The sequence below is a fragment of the Coptis chinensis genome, unplaced genomic scaffold, assembly GCF_015680905.1.
Source record: "Coptis chinensis isolate HL-2020 unplaced genomic scaffold, ASM1568090v1 utg10570_pilon_pilon, whole genome shotgun sequence".
Lineage (NCBI taxonomy): Eukaryota > Viridiplantae > Streptophyta > Magnoliopsida > Ranunculales > Ranunculaceae > Coptis > Coptis chinensis.
The window spans coordinates 20906-38316 of NW_028238095.1; the positions used below are offsets into that span (position 1 = coordinate 20906).

Genomic DNA, 17411 nt, shown 5'->3' on the forward strand with positions numbered 1-17411 from the left:
CTCTTAAACTTATATTTGTTCAGCTTTTAGTTAAAATTCCTCATGTGCAAAGCATAGCATAAATGAAATCATTATTAATTTTTGAGAGTTGTAACCACAAATGTGTATACCAAATTATTGAAATTAACTAGCACCTTTACCCACTTACGCAAATTAGCAGTCTTGTGAGCTTCTATACCTTTCCTCGTTCATATTTGGAGGATACTCGTTCTTTAGGAGAGATCAATGTCAGTTTTACTTTTGTGACTTTGGCAAATTTTAATTGTTGAAGTGATTGAGTTTATGTGCAATCTTCTACTCGTTAAGGTCGTGTTTATGATATAATATGTGGTTGTGGAGGTTTAGTGTTTCATTCATTTTTCTCAAGGAATCTTGTTTCCCTACCTTATGAGTGTAGGTTGGCATAAGCACAGAACACTTTAAGAATAACACAGAAATATATCTGAGTGGGATGAAGAACCAATTTTAGGGATGGCCCTTGGTTTAGTGACTTGATTTTTGTATTCTTTTCTCCAATATCCAACTTGAAGGGTCTAAAATAAGGAGGAGATGTCATGGAGTTTTGGTTTTTGCAAAGACCTTAATGTTTTGGAGATTTGGAGATTGAAAACCTTGTCTCCCTCATGGGTAGGCTTGGCATTCTTCCCCAATTAGGAAGGCTCTAGATAGGCAAATGACAAGATAACAAGGATGGTACATTCAACATTCTTGACCCGCTCTTTTTACTTTTCTATTTTTCTTGGATTCTATACAAGTGAGTTTCATCTATTCCCTGCTTAATTCTCTTCCTTCTATTAATTATGGCAAAACAAAACTGAGGTGTTAAACTTCGTATAGACACCCTGTTACAAATCATTTATGTTTGATTTTCTTGAAGTGCTAGAGAACATAATAAAGCATTTAAAGATTAAAATACACACAAAACAAACACACGCACGCACACACACACACACACACACACACACACACGTGTCTGTCTCTGAATCTTTTACTCATTTTTTCTTGTTTAAGTTTGATTTCATGCATATACTGGAGCTCAAGATTTTAGGGTCAACTCTATTATTATCACATTAAATTTTAGTACTTGTTCTCTGTGTATATATTAACTCATTTTTCTTCTTTGTTGGGTCTATCGCAAGCTTTCGATTGTAATTTTGTAATGAAACAGATCGGACTAGGCTTGACTGGTTTTGGCATTTTTCTCATTTTCGGGAGTAGTATTCCTATTTGACAAGGGGCTTCTTGCAATGGGAAATGTAAGTCAATTGTTGCAGCTTCTGCTCTTTGTTTATCTTCTGAGTTTATTTCTTTTATTCTATGCATATTATGTTACATCTTGTGATCTATTATAATTGTAATTAACCACAACACTCCTAGAGAACTTTTCGAAACTGACAATATGTGTATCCTATTTCGAGTATAAGACAGTTAAGCTAGAGTTGCTGCCCAGGTTTTGGCCTCTAGCAACTGGTGAGTCGTGACACAACCTGTTGGGACCATGTCGACTTTAACTGAGCTAGAGGTGTAAGGGACATTCTTATGTAGGAAGTCACACACATGATACCATGCCATCCAACGAACTCCACAAGACACGACTCGATCTTATTCATTGTACGCGTAGTCTACTCGACTCCAGAAAATAGTTTCTTTGTTCTTTCCCCACTTTATTTTGGGTCCAAAATCAAATGCTTGGGCCTGGTATCAGTGATAAGTTGAGCCCTGTTAGTTTTGTATGTTCGATTATGTGTTGAATTGTTTGTGTTTTGTGCAAGACTTGGTTTTGTTACGCTTCATAGTATGGCACCAGAATTTCTATTATGTTTGTTTAACCATATAAGTAGCATACTAGCCTTGGATGATCAAATTTTGACTGGTGTGACAATGTGGAGTTACATTCCCAATGCAATTATGTTGGTTTAACCATATTAGTAGCATTAGATGTTCAAGTATAATGATCAAATTTTGCAATGTCTTTTGTACTCTAATTGAAGTAATGGCTCGACTCCTATCATGATTGAGTTTGTGTCTATATGCACAACAAAACTGAATCTCAATATGGCGGTAGCAAATTATGTTTGGTATGTGGGAGGAAGTGTTGCATGTAAAGTTGAAGTAGTTTGAGTCTTGGTTACAATTTTATAACAAACGAACCCTTTTTGGAAACTTGCTAATAAGCCCTACTTTCGGTCGAAGACAATTACTTGCATAAGTGTAGTTGTGCAATTTTAATTGGTTTAAAACTCTATATCTAAGTGGTGCCCCCGGTGTCGTTTGACTTTTGTACTTGGAAAGTTGAGGCCTATTTCTTCATGACATATATTGACTGTTATATTTTTCTTTTCGAGGGAAGATATATTTTATGTATTTCCTTTTTCAGATTAGTTCCATGATTTCCAGCAAAACCCTTAATGCAGTAGGATCTTGCATCTCTTAAGGGTACTTGGTTTTCTGTGATTGATTGAGTGTGTTGGATGAATCTTGACTCTTGAGTCCAAAAGTCTTGAGTCTTAAAATTAATATCCGATTTTTGAATCCTAATCACGAATCAGTCGAATTTTTGGATATCCGTCTACACCTTTATGTATAACAAAGATATAAGTGGAAATGATGTATATGTTGTTTTCATTTTAATTTTTGTATATAATTTATAGTATTCTTTTGATTCGAGGATTGGTTACTTGACTTAACTGGCGTTGGTCGAGATGGTTAAGTAGCTGGTTCTACGAATCAATATATATTTGAGTAGTTGGGTACTTGGGTTTACGAGGTATGAGGTTTTAATATATGTTATGGAAGTATATTATATGATTTTCAAGTTATGACAGGTTTTAAATTTATGAAATGTTGAAAATACAAAGGAAACTCTGCCGAATTTTTTTTAGAATGTGATGTTAAGTGGTGGTTTTATATTTGAGTTATGTATATCATAAAATATTTTGTCTTCTTAAAGTCATCTAGAAGAGGATTGTACCCATCTTTGGTCCTTGTAGGGTAGAGCAAACTCTTCCATGAACTCTTCCTTGTCTTTTGTACAAGTATGTTCTCAGTGGTTGCTTGTTTTTCTATTTTGCAGCATAAGCACAGCTGAAAACTTAGTTGTTGCGCTCTAGGTACGTCGTGTTGTCTCAGTGGTTTGTTCTTCTCCCACTTTTGGTTGTTGCGCACTAGGTACGTCGTTTTTTTTTTTTCCAGCAAATATCAATTTTTCTAGTATTTTGAGTAAGAAAGTCGAGCATTTATTAGTAAGAATAATTCAAATAACCTGTTCATTGTTGGTGCAGTAGTGGAGTTTGATTTGCAGTAGTGGAGTTTGATTTGTAGTAGTGGAGTTGGCTTCTGATTCTCTTAAGGTAAAACTTCTACCCATTTCGTATACTAGTTTTATTTGTTGTTTGTTATTTTTTGCAACAACTGAAATTGTGGGTGTTTGTAAGGGGTGGAATTCGAGCTAAACAAGCCGAGCTTTACCATGTTCAAGCTCGGCTCACTAATTACATGAGCTTTAAATTGAGCTCGATCTCGGCTCATATAGTAAACGAGCGAGCTCGAGCCGAGCTTAAACGAGCTAAGCCCAAGCCAAGCCCGAGCCGCTCGGTTATTTTACACTATAAATATGCTATTTGAGCTAAACGAGCCGAGCTTCATCAAGCTCATTTGTTACACGAGCTTTAATTTGAGCTCGAGCTCGGCTCATATAGTTAAACGAGCGAGCTCGAACCGAACTTAACCGAGCCAAGCCCAAGCCGAGCTCCGAGCCCTCGGCTCAAATTCCACCCTTACCGTATTTGTATGCATATAAGGGATATGTTTTGGTTGTGTGCCATGGTAAAGTCATTTGGTTTGTATATTAGGTAGTGTTAGGATTTATTCTTGGTTTAATTATCAAGTGTGCAGGTTATATGTTTTTTATATTTTATTTGAGCATGACTTTAAATTAATTTGAATGGCTAATGTAATTTAACTTGGTATTCATATTCTATGGATGAAGTGATAGTTATAGAATTTATGTTTGTCTTTTTGTTGTCTTTTTTTATTTTTTTCTTCTTATTTTACTATATGAGTATTTTAGGCATAATACAGGTGGTCAAAAAGTTGAATAAACAAAGGAAACTTTGTCAAAATATTTTTAACTCTTTTGTTTTATAAACAAGCAAGTTAGTGTTAAAAATATAATGCAATGGTAAAATTGTCTAAATGATTTATACCGTTATTTCTAAGTACAGTGAAGATATGATTAGCATTGGTAGAGGCATGAATATTAGAATTAGATGTTGGAAAAGCGCCCGACACAGTTAAGACAACATTGGAATATCAATAAAAGTACACAGTTAGCATTGGAATATTCTTGATATCACTCAAAGTACAGTTTGGTTCCAGAACACGGTGCACCTACGGGTGATCTGAGAGTTCCTACTTGTTTAAAGATTGGTTAATTCGATCCACAAAGCCGGATGCGGTTTGAACTTGGACTGTAATTGTTTGATATTATTAATATTTGGATGCTTGACTATTATAATTAAATGTAGAAAAAACGCCAGACACAGTTAAGGCAACATTGGAATTTGAGTTATAGGACCACATACTTGATCCATGTATTTTTAAATAGGAATCATCAAATTTAATTATGTTTTGGTTTGATGTATATATTAAATTATTCTCGTTTGTGATAAATGAGGATAGAAATGCCAAAGGGATTTGATATCGGGTGGGACCACGCTATCCGTATCCCTGGAAATAAAAAGCGGGACCTGGTGCAAAAATTGTGATAAGATTTTAATTTGGAGGTGGCATTACAAGGCTGAAAGTACATCTTGGCGGAGGGAACAAAAATGTTGAGAAATGTTTAAAGTGTGGAAAGGTAATTCGAGACATGTTCCGACAAATAATTGAGTCCGGAATTGAGAAGAGAAATGGAAAAAAGATAGCTGAAGAACATTATAGAGCTGCCATGCATGCACACCCTCTGGAAGACTTCGGGCGAGGATGACAACGAGTTCGAGATAGCGGCAACAATCTAGGGATGAGTACGAGGAGGTTTGGGCGAGGCAGGCTCGTGGGATAAGAGGGCTCCAACCGGAGAGAACACCAATGTTGCAAGCACAAGCTCGCGAAAGGCAAAGGTCTTATCTCTCTCTTCTCCGTTCGAAGAGCACTAGGCATCCGAGCTTATTGATGTCGATTCGCCCGAAGGCTGATGTTAATCAACCATCGTCCACCGGATGACGCCATTTGGTAAGTCAAAAGTTGGGGTGTTTAGAACACCGTGGCTAGATTTGTACTTTGGGGAAACTTGTCTCCAAATGCAGTGGCCAACAACCCGTATTACAAGCCGATGTTGATGAGGCATGTCGGCCCGTCTTGGAGTGACCCTCCTTGACCTATCAACTACTAAATTCAGAGTTGCGAGAGGCTTAAGGCAGAGTGAAGTGCAAATTGTATATTGACCATATGAAAATAAAATGGTCTACATATGGTGTCTTTGTTATGTGTGATTCTGGACTGGTCCAACGCGACGCGTGCTTGATGAACTTCATGGTGTATTGTGATGGGCTCATGACTTTTGATTCGATCCGTTGATCTATAAAAAACACAAGAAAGATCACCGCCACTTACTGAAACACATGAGACGTGTTGTTGACAAGGTTGGCAAGGAGAATGTTGTTCAGATTGTAACGGACAACGGGGCGAATTTTAAGAAAGCTGGAGAGATGCTTGCAAGAGAAAATGGTATACTTACAAATAAGTTTTATTCTCCCATTTTAGATTCCTTTTGCAAATAGGTTTTTTGTATGAACTGTCTACTAAACTACTTCATGTACAATAGGGTATAACCTTTTCTGGACCCCATGCGCGGCTCATTCTATAGACCTTATCTTGAAAGAATTTTCTCGAGCCCCGTCGACGAAAGCAATCCTTGATCAGGTGAAGGATATCACGTCTTTCATTTATAACCACTCTCGAGTTGTTTCCCTTATGAGGGAAGTGTGTGGTGGAGACTTAGTCCGAAATTTGGTCCAACTAGATTTGCCAAGTAATTACATGGCATTGAAAAAGTTTGAAGAAGAAAAGAACAAGCTCGGTCAATGTTTACTTTAGAAGGATATCTTGAAATCAAGAATGATAATCCTACGGTCCGGATGATGATGGTCGAGGATATTATAAGCGACCGAAATTTTTTGGCGAATGTGAAGGGATTGTAGGCGTATTAGAACCTATTGTGGTTTTATTGCGGAAGGTGGATAGGGATGATAAACCGACCATGCCATTTTTACACAGATGGGTAGAAATAACAATTGAGCAAGTTCGGAGGAAGATTCGCTCGCCTGAATGGATTGTTGGAATCATTAAGAGGAGGTGGAACAACCAATTGGGGCACCCATTACACAAAGCTGGTAATATTTTTGTTAACTCGAGGTTTATTTAATTGTACCATAACTGTTGTAAGCTAATATGCTACAAATTTGCTTGTAGCACACTACCTTAATCCTGCCGTAATTTACGGCCCTGATAGTGAAAGTGTTGCATACAATGGGGAGTTCCTCTCAGCAATGCAGACAGTCATTAACCAATTGATCCCAAACCTATCAGATCAATTGGCTTGCTTAAATGAATGTAAAGCTTATCGAGAGGCTTCTGGGGTATTCTCTGCGCCAATTCTTGTATATGGAAGAACCAAAGTCATGCGGGTTAGTTTCATTGTTAACCCACTACAAACTTGTGGCCGACCTATTTTAGTTTTAGTCCATACAAAATTATATAATATGGTCTACATTGTTTGTCATTGAGCCAAATTGATTGGTGGATGAATGTTGAAGGCGGTTATGTCGACCACTTGAAAAGCGTTAGCTATCACGGATCCTCTCACAAACTACCCATCATCATCGGATGTGAGAGGAATTGAGATACGTTTGGATTCATACACTTTCGGAAAGCGTTGTAACTTCGAGAACCGAGTCACCGGAGGATCGAAGTCTTTGTCCACTACAACCTTCATTTGAAAAGCAAGCATGTCCAACTAAAGAACCAATTCGAAGAAGAGAAGAAGATCTTGGACCTCACATCATTGTACCCGGTCGATAATGATTTCGGTATCCTATTTTTGATTGGATCGATGTGAGAGAGAACCCCGAGGCATTATTAGATGAAAGCGGTCGTCCTAATTCATACATTGAGAGCAATCGGTGTGCCAATAGATGGAAATTGGGAACTGTTCGAATCCCAATCGAGGATAACTTTGAAGCAGCTCAATCTCCTAATGACACTCAACTTGATGGTGAAACATATTATGATCCTGATGCATGGAGAATGCCTAGTGATGGGGAGCACGATAATGCTTACAATGTTGTTGATGACGATAACGATAACGATAGCGATGATGATGATCATCATCATGCTCAAGTTCGTGCCAGTGGTCCTAGTCGAGGAGGTGGTGGTGGTCGTGGAGATGGTAGTGGTCCGAGTCGAGTAGGTGGTGGTGGTCCTCCTGGTTTTGATGATGATCATGCTCAGGTTCGTGCCAGTGGTCCAAGTCGAGGAGGTGGTGGTGGTCGTGGAGATGGCAGTGGTCCGAGTCGAGTAGGTGGTGGTGGTCCTCCAGGTTTTGATGGTAATGATGGGGTTGATCCACAACAACCTAGAGTTTCCATTGGTGGTGGTGTTGGGTCACAAACGGGTGACAGACACCAAGGTCCTTGGTGATCGAGGGTGGGTCCTCAATGCGGCGATCAAGGGGTGGATCCTCACAACAATCAAGGGGTGGGTCCTCACGGCCCCACCAAGTGGTAGGGGTGGATGCAGCTTTGTTGTTGGGTCTCAACAAACAGCTGGTGGTTCCTCGATCGTGCCGTGATAATAGAGGAGTATACTTTCTTGAAGAGGATGGGTTTGACCATGCAACTCAAGACTCTGACCATGGTGCTTCCGCCCAACGAGGATCTCGTCAAAGAAAAGGTCGACAAAGGAGAGCAGATCCTACACAGAGCACGGACTCCAGCAATTGTTTTTATGGGCAAGGGTCATCTACTGGGGTCGAGATGTCTGTGGACTCGTTGGCGGGCCAATTTGGTGGATTGTTTTCTTACGATCAGCCTTATGGATATTCTTCTTGGTTCAAATATGGTTGAATATTCTACAGACTCTTCATATGCGAATCCTCCAGAAGAATATTCACGTTCTCAATATTATGGGAATTGGAATGATCCTCAAGCATACTCTACTGCTTCCACCTATGCTACTTCTTCGGAACAATATGCGTCCCCTCAGTCTTATGGAGATTGGAATGCTCCATCTCGCGAGTATTCTACTGAATCTACATTTGTGCTACCTTCAGAACAATATGCACCTCCTCGTCATTCTTATGGAGGACGGAATGAAAGGGACCAAAGTATGGAAGATGTTCAGCCATTCTCGGACCATAGTGTGGACATGCCTCCACCTGCATGGGGAACTGTATGGGAACCTCCGAGTCGACCCGTTGTTGAGGAAACTGGGTATCCGATTATTGGTTACCTTCAATTGTGTGGCAAGAACTTGGATCAGTCAGCGTATGACTTGTACGTGGAAAACTTTAAGAATTGGTTCGAGCCAAACCCTCACTGGAACCAGTATTGTAATGATTTTCTTTTGAATCGGCATTACATGGTGTCAAAGGCATACAAGAAGGTCATGCAAATCATTAAAGCGAGTAGTCTTCTTTGTAATGGTTTGGAGTGTCGACCTTTGTTGGTTTGGAATAAAGTTAAAGTATTTTTGTATTGGTGGCCGAGTTTTTATCATGTTTAATGGTTTGGAGTGTCGGCCCTCTGTTGGTTTTGAATAAAGTTTGAGTCATAGTACAAAAAATATCGCTCTGTTTTGTGAGTTCTTTATGTCTATGGATTAGTTGTAATTGTTATGTTTTGGTGAGCCACTTAGATCTTGAAGAAAAATGTAGAGCTCCATGCGACCGGAATGCCGTAGTAATTGTTACGGTAAGAGAAAACAATAATCTTCCTATGGGGTTTTATTTGTTTTAATAAGCCGAAAGTGTCTAGTAAAAGTAAAAAAGAAGCTATATTGATAAGCTTTGTCTTTGATGGACACTTGTACTTAGGATTGGCGTGAGAGAAGCTAGAATAGGAGATGACAATCATATAAAACAAATTTCGGATCAATTATCGGGGGATTTGATCTGGTTCTTGGAGCTGATATTTATATCCTTCAATTTCATATGTTTTCTTCTTAATGTAGTGTTGGGCTTGCTTATTTCTTAGTTACAATTGCATCTTTTTGAATTTCTTGGACGCACTGTACGCTTTCAACAACATAGCATCTCTCCACTTTTTGATCTTGTGAACCAACTTTTTTACTTCGAGAAGAAAAAACTGCTGCAAGTTCATACTAGCTTATGTTTCTCGAGCTAAGAGGTGAGTGAAGATGCTTACTCGTTGTGTAATTATGACTCTGTTCACAACCTGTAACCAAAGGTCTTATAATTTGTAGTTATCCTGATTTTAGTCTTGCCGCAGTAATGTTGCTCTTGATTGATGCCCCTGTTACTTGTTTATCCCTTAAGGATTCTATTAGCTTATCAACCTTATTTTAACTTCTAAGAGTAGCTATCTTGAAATCTATAGGTTTGTTTCTTAAAATCTATAGCTTGTCTTGAAAGAATTACCTTTCCAGCTCACATATGTTATTCACTTATTTGATTTGCTTTCTTCAATTCTTAATCTAGCTAGTTTATCATTTCATATGCGTTTGGAATTGTGGAAATCAGCATAAGTAGAAAGTCGTAACAATTTTGAAATTTTATTCCTCTACTTTGAGCCCTGAGGTGAGTTGAACCAAGCTGTTCCTTCCTCTAGTTAGCTTGAATTTGTCGATATTTGATTCGAGGGTTGGTTACTTGACTTAAGCGGCACTAGTCGAGATGGTTAAGTAGCGGTTCTCTGAATCGATATATCTTTAGTAGTTAGGTGTAGTTTTATTGGATTTCCAAGTTATGACAGGATTTAAGTTTATGAAATGTTGAAAATCTGAGAGGAAATTCTGCGAGAAATTTTTGTAGGATTTTTTGATTCGAGGATTGGTTACTTGACTTAACCGGCACTAGTCGAGATGGTTAAGTAGCGGTTCTGCGCTAATCAATATTTCTTTTAGTAGTTGGGTGTAGTTTTATTGGATTTGAAGGTTATGACAGGATTTTAAATTTATGAAATGTCGAAAATCTGAGGAAACTCTGCCAAAATTTTTGTAGGATTTTTCTGTCTCTGTGTAATTTAGGTTTTGCTTAGTTGGTCTATATCACGTCCTGAGTTTTGTAATAATTAAAGATGCCACGTGTCTTTGGTATTCAATGATTGTTTTATTGTTATCTTCGTTCTCTTATCTCTTATCTCTCTGGAAATGCTAGGGCTAGTTGTTCTTGTGTGCGCGCATCTGTGCTGAAGATTCATACGTAAAGGAATCATCATAAGAAAAGATGATGAAATTAGTCTCAACAGAAAAGATGATGAAATCGGTCTCAGCAGAAAACGTCTCTGAAATCAATGAGAGTTATATTGATAAAAGCATGGGAATAATGATGGTCAATGGTCCGAACGAGACGATGGGTAAGGTTCTAGAGTTCTTGCAAGAGGAAAAGGATCATGATCATAGAAAAGGAGAGGATCTTCTTGATTCGGTGTTGTTTGTTGGGAAGTACTTGGCGGAATCACCCTTTGCTCGCATGCTAAAGGCTCTGGATCTTCTCGAAAGTACCTTCTTTCCATCAAGGGTGAGGGACGAACCAAGACCATTCTATTCGTTTTATTTATGCTTCCCCTATTGTCCCAAATAACAACCTCCATTGAAGGATGTAAAATCACGGCTTCAACCAAAGGGCTACAATATGTTGTAGATTGCCACGATCAAGATGATGGATGCGGTTTATGGCGGTGATGGGGAGGATACTAGTGGGAGCATAGTTTTGGCAAGTGATGTAATTGAACACGTCATATTGACAACTGATGAAGTGGATTGGAGTTGTGTTGGTCGTCTCCTGAAGACGTTAGAGTGTTGGATAGACTCTATAAGCGAGGCATCTATGGACATCAGGGTTACATGCCTTCACGCCTCATCATGGATTCAATCACAATGAGAAGATCTAATAGATCGCTATATGATTGAGCGCTTCGGTGCAAGTGCAACAAGTATTGTAATATGTAGAAAAAAATTCAAGATTCATTGTTAAAGAATGAAAAGTCAATGTAATATGTAGGAATTTCGAGGTGTATTTTTGAGTATTAGAGAGTAATTTATATTAAAAGTATGATGTGAGGGAATAATATATTTATATATATTATATGCGTCCAACACTCTAATAAGAAAAACTCATGGAAGATCGTTATAACATAACACCTTGTCTAGAACGAGGTGATAACCTCGAGGACTCATGATAGATCGTTACAACATAACACCTCGTCTTAAGCGAGGTGACAACTCGCACATGCACGCTAACGGGCGCTCAACGTAGCTGTGTTAGTTAAAGTCGTCGTAGTATCGGTCGGCTTATAAATACAATCGTCTAAAAGCTCATTTATTCTCATCAAGGCGGGGACTTGGTGATAGAGGAAAGGGGGAACAATGTCTGACTTGATTCAAGTTCATCACAAAATCTTGATATGTAGGTAGCTCGTCCCAAAGTGAGCTCAGTCAAAACTCGACCCATCACAATCTTCTCCATTATTCACACTTGTAAGGACTTATCAAATTCAACATTTATAATGACCACATTCAAAGAAAATATCGATATTTGTCGATATTTGTAGATATTTATCGATATTTGTCGATATATCACGATATATCCACGATATTTGCAGCCAGAAATACCCACACATAGTCTGTGGATATTTGTACATATTTGTCGATATTTATCGATATATCTCGATATATCCACGATATTTGCAGATGCCCCAATATAATATATCCCCACACAGGGGGATATATCCACGATACATATCCATAAATCAGAAGTCGATATTTTGTCATATCCCGATATTTTGTACTATGCCGCAGACCATTCGTTTGGTATGTGATGCCAAGAAGCGAGAGTTTCCATTCCACCATTGTAGCTTCCGCAAATAAGTTTCTCAACATCTCCTATTTTCATGTATGTGGTATATACACACTAATGGCTAGTTGCCACGAAAATACTAACATTAACCAACAACTGGTTAGCTTTCATTTATATATACTTCTTCTTAGGTGTAAAACTCAACTATAAATCCCATCATTCTATATTAGTCGACGCAATAATACTTTCGACATCTGAATTCATAATACTTTACATACTCTTAATTCTTAGCTTTTTGCATTGCAACTATCATTTGGAACATCCAAGACATTTATTTTATGTATTTGGGTACAACACAAGCACCTGTACCGTCATAATTTTTCATCAAAAAGTGTGCAAGTATCGGCCACCCATCGAATTCTAAAGTAGGTCCAACACCACGATCGTGAGTAAAAAGACTCACGTCCGCCTCTCAATATGGGCAATCAAGCACCAAAACTAGCTTTCATCTCCACATTTCATTATCATTTTTCAAACTAACCCCTCATGTAAGTATGTCAACCCCAAAATATAAATAACCAACTAAAACGAAGGTTGATTAAGCCAACCCTGATGAAGACTGGCAGAAAATAATTATAAATATTCTTCACCATATTGTCAACTAACGAACTATAAAAATGCACTGTCAAGTACCTTTTAAGTTCTAACACATGACCAACTCTTACGCAGCACAATTTCTAATTTTCAATATACGGGGTTTAAATCGAAAAAGAACACACTTCTGCTTTTGTGTCCACAGCCACACGCTTCAATCTAATATCATTTCCCAGCTTTTCAGAACAACCGAATTAGGCCAGTGGAAAGAATCTACTGAAGAAATGAGTAAAACCCACAGATGAAGATAAGCAAGGTCAGAGGAGTAGGAGCTCTTTAAGGATTCCACATGGGTGTTTATACCAAGGCCAGGCCAGGCCAGCCCAAGAACCAGACATAAACTTATCTAAACTAACTCAATACCAGGAAAAAATAAGAAAGGAGAGGTAAGAAACAATGAAAAGTGGCTATGGTTGTGCTTATTATACACAAAAACAACTTGGTATAGTTCATTCCCAAGGAATCCGTACAATACCCATTCCTCTTCAATATTGATTCAGTTGCCGCCCATTGTAATTCTTGCATAATGTCACAATCACATTCATACATACATCGCCAGTCGAATCAAATAAACAAAAAATATTCTAGGAACAACCAGTAAATAAACCAAATAAAGGGAAGAGAGACCGTACTGATGAATGGTGCTTTAGCTGTACAAGCAACAAAGGTCATATCCTAAGCTCCATCATATATCTTATCAAAATAACAAACACTTTCTACTTGTGAAATCTACAACTTCAGTAACGGATTAAAATGCAACAGTTACAGATACTAAATTATGTATGAATTTCTCTGCAGTTTATCAGTTATTGACGATATGAGTAACAACTTTTATAAATATTGCTGCTACAGACAAGAGATCTGACACATATACTACAACTACGCCCTCCATATCTTTAATAGTCGCATCATTTGCAGTGATTGTTGCTTCATCTAGAGGAACGCATCAAGAGAATCTCCAGTAGTAGACAATTTTCAAACCTTCAACACATTAGGTGTTAAAAGGGTCTCGTTTCCACAAATACCATACTGATAAAAAACTGGTATAAGGATCAACAAAAGATTTTTCTTCAGTTAAACAAGTGCATTATGACAAGTTTTACTAGTATAGAAACACCTCTCACAGAGAATAACCCCTTTTGTTTTTCCTTCCATTTTTGAAAGTCAGTCACCAATTTCTTCATAATTCCTTCTTTCCTTTTGACCAAGTACTTGAGTATCTGTATATGCCTATTTGTTATATTCGCATGCCCCCAAGTTGATGCCGGCTGGTTTGGTAAAACCAACCAGGGATCAACTAACAAATGTGACTATTGGATCCGAATATCATCTTGCCCCCAAGTGTTTGATTTGAACCGGCATACCATGCCAAGTCTAGGAACAACTATTATCTGCCCCCTGAGTCTTTGATTCAGACTGGCGTACCATGCCGCGTCTAGGGACCTCCGCCCCCAAGTGTTTGATTGGTTGGCATACCATGCCAAGTCCGAGGACAACTATTATTTGCCCCCCATTCATTGATTGAGACAGTACCATGCGTGTCGTGAATTGCGACCTTTTCATGTTTGGAGGGCCCAAATAAACGCCGCGTCCAGGACTTGCGACCTTTTCATGTTTCGGAGGGCGTATCATGTCTCATCTAGGACATCTATTTGTGTCCTTTCTATGATTCTATTCCCATCAAAGATCATATTATAAACAAAGTACCATTCCATTAATTGAATTCATAATAAGAGATGTAAGTAATAACTCACTGACATAAAACAAGGTCAAAAATTGAAATAACATACGTAAAAGCCGAGTCCCAGCAACAATAAACATGGGAGAGAGTCATAAAGCCCCATGTCAAGCATTAAGGTGTGGTCAAGCCATCCATTCCCATAACATGTAGCACCAGCAACACTCTACAAAATAGCCTAAGCCAGCCTCGAAAATCATATATATATATATATATATATATATATATATAATAATAATAATAATAATAATAATAATAATAATAATAATAAATTTAATGAAGCAATGATAGTATAAACCCACAATTATTCCTGCACTGTCATCATATTATTGATTTAGAACCGATCTTAGAGTAGACCAATTGTAATTACTAGCAACAACAATAGCAACAATCCCATTAATGCCAAACTTAACCTTTCACAAAAATCCGAAACAGGCTCCTTAAACTCAACGAACTCATTAAAAACAAGAATCAAGTGTGTACTAAACTTTTGCCAAAATCCAAAACAAAATCTATTTATGTGCAAGTGTGTACTAGACACGTGAATTCAGAGTTACAATAATGCCACGTAAAAGAAGAAAATACAACCAATGTAGGTCTATTCCACTCTATCCTATAAATACGTGAGGGAACACCATTTATAACTATTCAAGCTATTTAGTATGTATTATCATGGACATATGTAATATGCAAAACACCATGTAATATTAGAAAAACTAGTTTAGCGGAATGTCGAGGTACTAACCATGTTCCTACAACAACAAGATTCATATTATCTCATCTACTTCTTCATAGAATCTTATTCTTAAGTTATGTATTGTATACAAAAGATTTTTCCAGTAAAGCCATATCACACAATAGAAAGAATATATAAAGGGAAATGTGCTACCGATCAAACACAATGGGAAGGTTTTACAAGTTAGAAACAGAAAATATAAAGAGCAGAATTGAAAAAGTTGTACCTAGCCAATTAGCCATCACTGGGGTAGTATGAGACTATGAGTAGAGGAAGTTGTACCTAGCCATTACGTGGGCTTTGGACCTGAGGGTCCGCGGTTCCCACCCCACTTAAGATGCTGAACAGCATGAGACATGACGAAAGACTATTCAGCTTGCCCCCATGTGTTGTCACAGTGTAGCACATATATATACACTATTGAATATGCTGACAAAATTTTCAAGGCATCCAATCTTGTTGCCTTTATTTATGATAGTATCATATGCAGATGCCACTAAGAAGATTCCTTTTGCATCAGGACTCCATACTCGGTGGTATTCATCACTCGGTGGTATTCATCATCACAGTAGTATTGGCATTAACCTGTTCTAGCATTAGTATAAGACTCTGGTGGTCATCACTGCGTCAGGTTCCAACGTAAAGAACTTTAACTCCGGCTCTCATTAAAGACCACGCCAAAAATTCTTAACAAACATTCAAAAGGGGCCAAAACTAGATTCGGCAGTGTAGATTTATCATTTATAGAAGCTTGGTAAAGGAGGAGAATATTGGGTTTGTAAAGAAAATATATTCTAAGCTTAGCTACCAACTAATTATGTATTAATGTCATGCCCAAAGAAGTTCATGTATTAATTTTTTTATCTCACTTCCATAAAATTTTAACAGCTGCACGGTGGAAATTTGACTGAGAAACCAAACTTATCACCGGTTCCGAGTTTAATTACGAGCCAAATTTTCATTGTCCTTGGAGCCTCTGCCTTAGATAATATCGACCTTAAAATGTTCCATTTGATACTATGAAAAAATGTCGGTGTGATAATTCAAAGCACAGTTAATGTTATTACGAGAAAGAAAGATCATAAAACTGACACGTCAAAAAAATTCATCAGCCAACCAAAACCACACGCAGTCGCACGCAGGAATAATGTGCTTGGCATTTTGGCACTAACAAACATAAGAAAATAATGACTTGCACGATTGAAGACCATGAAGCCAAGATCTAACCAAGATAGTTTTCTTTCTCATAGAGCAATACATCAACACCCTCCTTAGCTAGAACATAAGTAGAAATTAGTCCCTTCATTCTTGCTCCTATTCCTGCTACTCTCATCTTCGACATCACTCACTGAAATTCTGAATAAGCAAAACACGAACAACAAAGTCCTTCAAACAACTTGCATTGGCCAAAATGAGAAGTGGAAGAACGAAATGAAGAAAAAAGAGACTAGAGAAACAGAAAGAAAGAAGAAGAGATGTGATAGATCATTGATCTTTGAACTTGAAAGTCGAAACATAACTTTTTGTTCGGTCCACACAGACGACGCCATTGTTACGACCTCAAATTTCTTAGTCTCTCGCTCTCCTCTTCCCTAGGGTTTTTTTCCTCCCTTTAGTTAACTTAACCTTGTTCCTTTTTATACTTTCAGGAAACTCTTCTCAGCCCTCGATCTCCCTTTCCATCATCCGATCTCTCCTAGGCCCATTCAACTGGCACACCCAGACCATTAGGCCCAATGGGCCTAAATAAGGCTATAACAAGTTCCATATTTATACTCTTTGGGAGGCGTGAGGACGAGCTAAGATAGAAAAGATCGAATGAAAGAAAAGGAGTGATTTTTTGCTCCCAGTGTTGGTTCCTCCAAGTGAATTTTGAGCCATACCGTCTCATATTTTTCCACGAAAGAGGGAAGTTACAACCGTCACAAAATCTTCAAAATTCTCAATTTTCTTGGTTTGTCTCTCATAAAGGAAATAAAAAGAAAAAAAAAAAAAAATGTAAAGTAGAATAAACCAACAAACATGTGTATTTCTTCTTCATCTTCTTCTAAAAAAGCGTGTTAATAACAATAATATCATCTTCTTGTTAGTTTGTTCTTAATGCATCCATCATGTTAGCTTTTTAGTATTTTGATTCCTATTTTTTGTTTTGTTTCCGTTTTCTTTTTATTTCCTTTCTAGTTATGGACTGAGGGACAAACTAGTAAAATTGGAAATTTTGAGGATTTTGTACGAGGTGTAACTACCCT

The 17411-nt window shown here is 37.8% G+C and overlaps 2 long non-coding RNA genes across 3 annotated transcripts; one reads left to right on the forward strand and one right to left on the reverse strand.

Annotated features, from left to right (window-relative positions):
- Positions 1–1166: 1166 nt before the first annotated feature.
- LOC147474228 (uncharacterized) lies at positions 1167–11337 on the forward strand. Of its 2 annotated transcripts, XR_015210059.1 has the most exons (6): positions 1167–1256; positions 3074–3168; positions 3282–3350; positions 8914–8969; positions 9092–9404; positions 10394–11337. It is a non-coding gene; the product is annotated as an uncharacterized LOC147474228 (long non-coding RNA). The 2 variants fall into 2 exon arrangements; XR_015210058.1 differs by lacking the exons at positions 8914–8969; positions 9092–9404.
- Positions 11338–13079: 1742 nt separating this feature from the next.
- LOC147474229 (uncharacterized) lies at positions 13080–14147 on the reverse strand. The gene is made up of 2 exons (XR_015210060.1): positions 13321–14147; positions 13080–13206 (listed from the first exon to the last, which is right to left on the reverse strand). It is a non-coding gene; the product is annotated as an uncharacterized LOC147474229 (long non-coding RNA).
- Positions 14148–17411: the final 3264 nt, after the last annotated feature.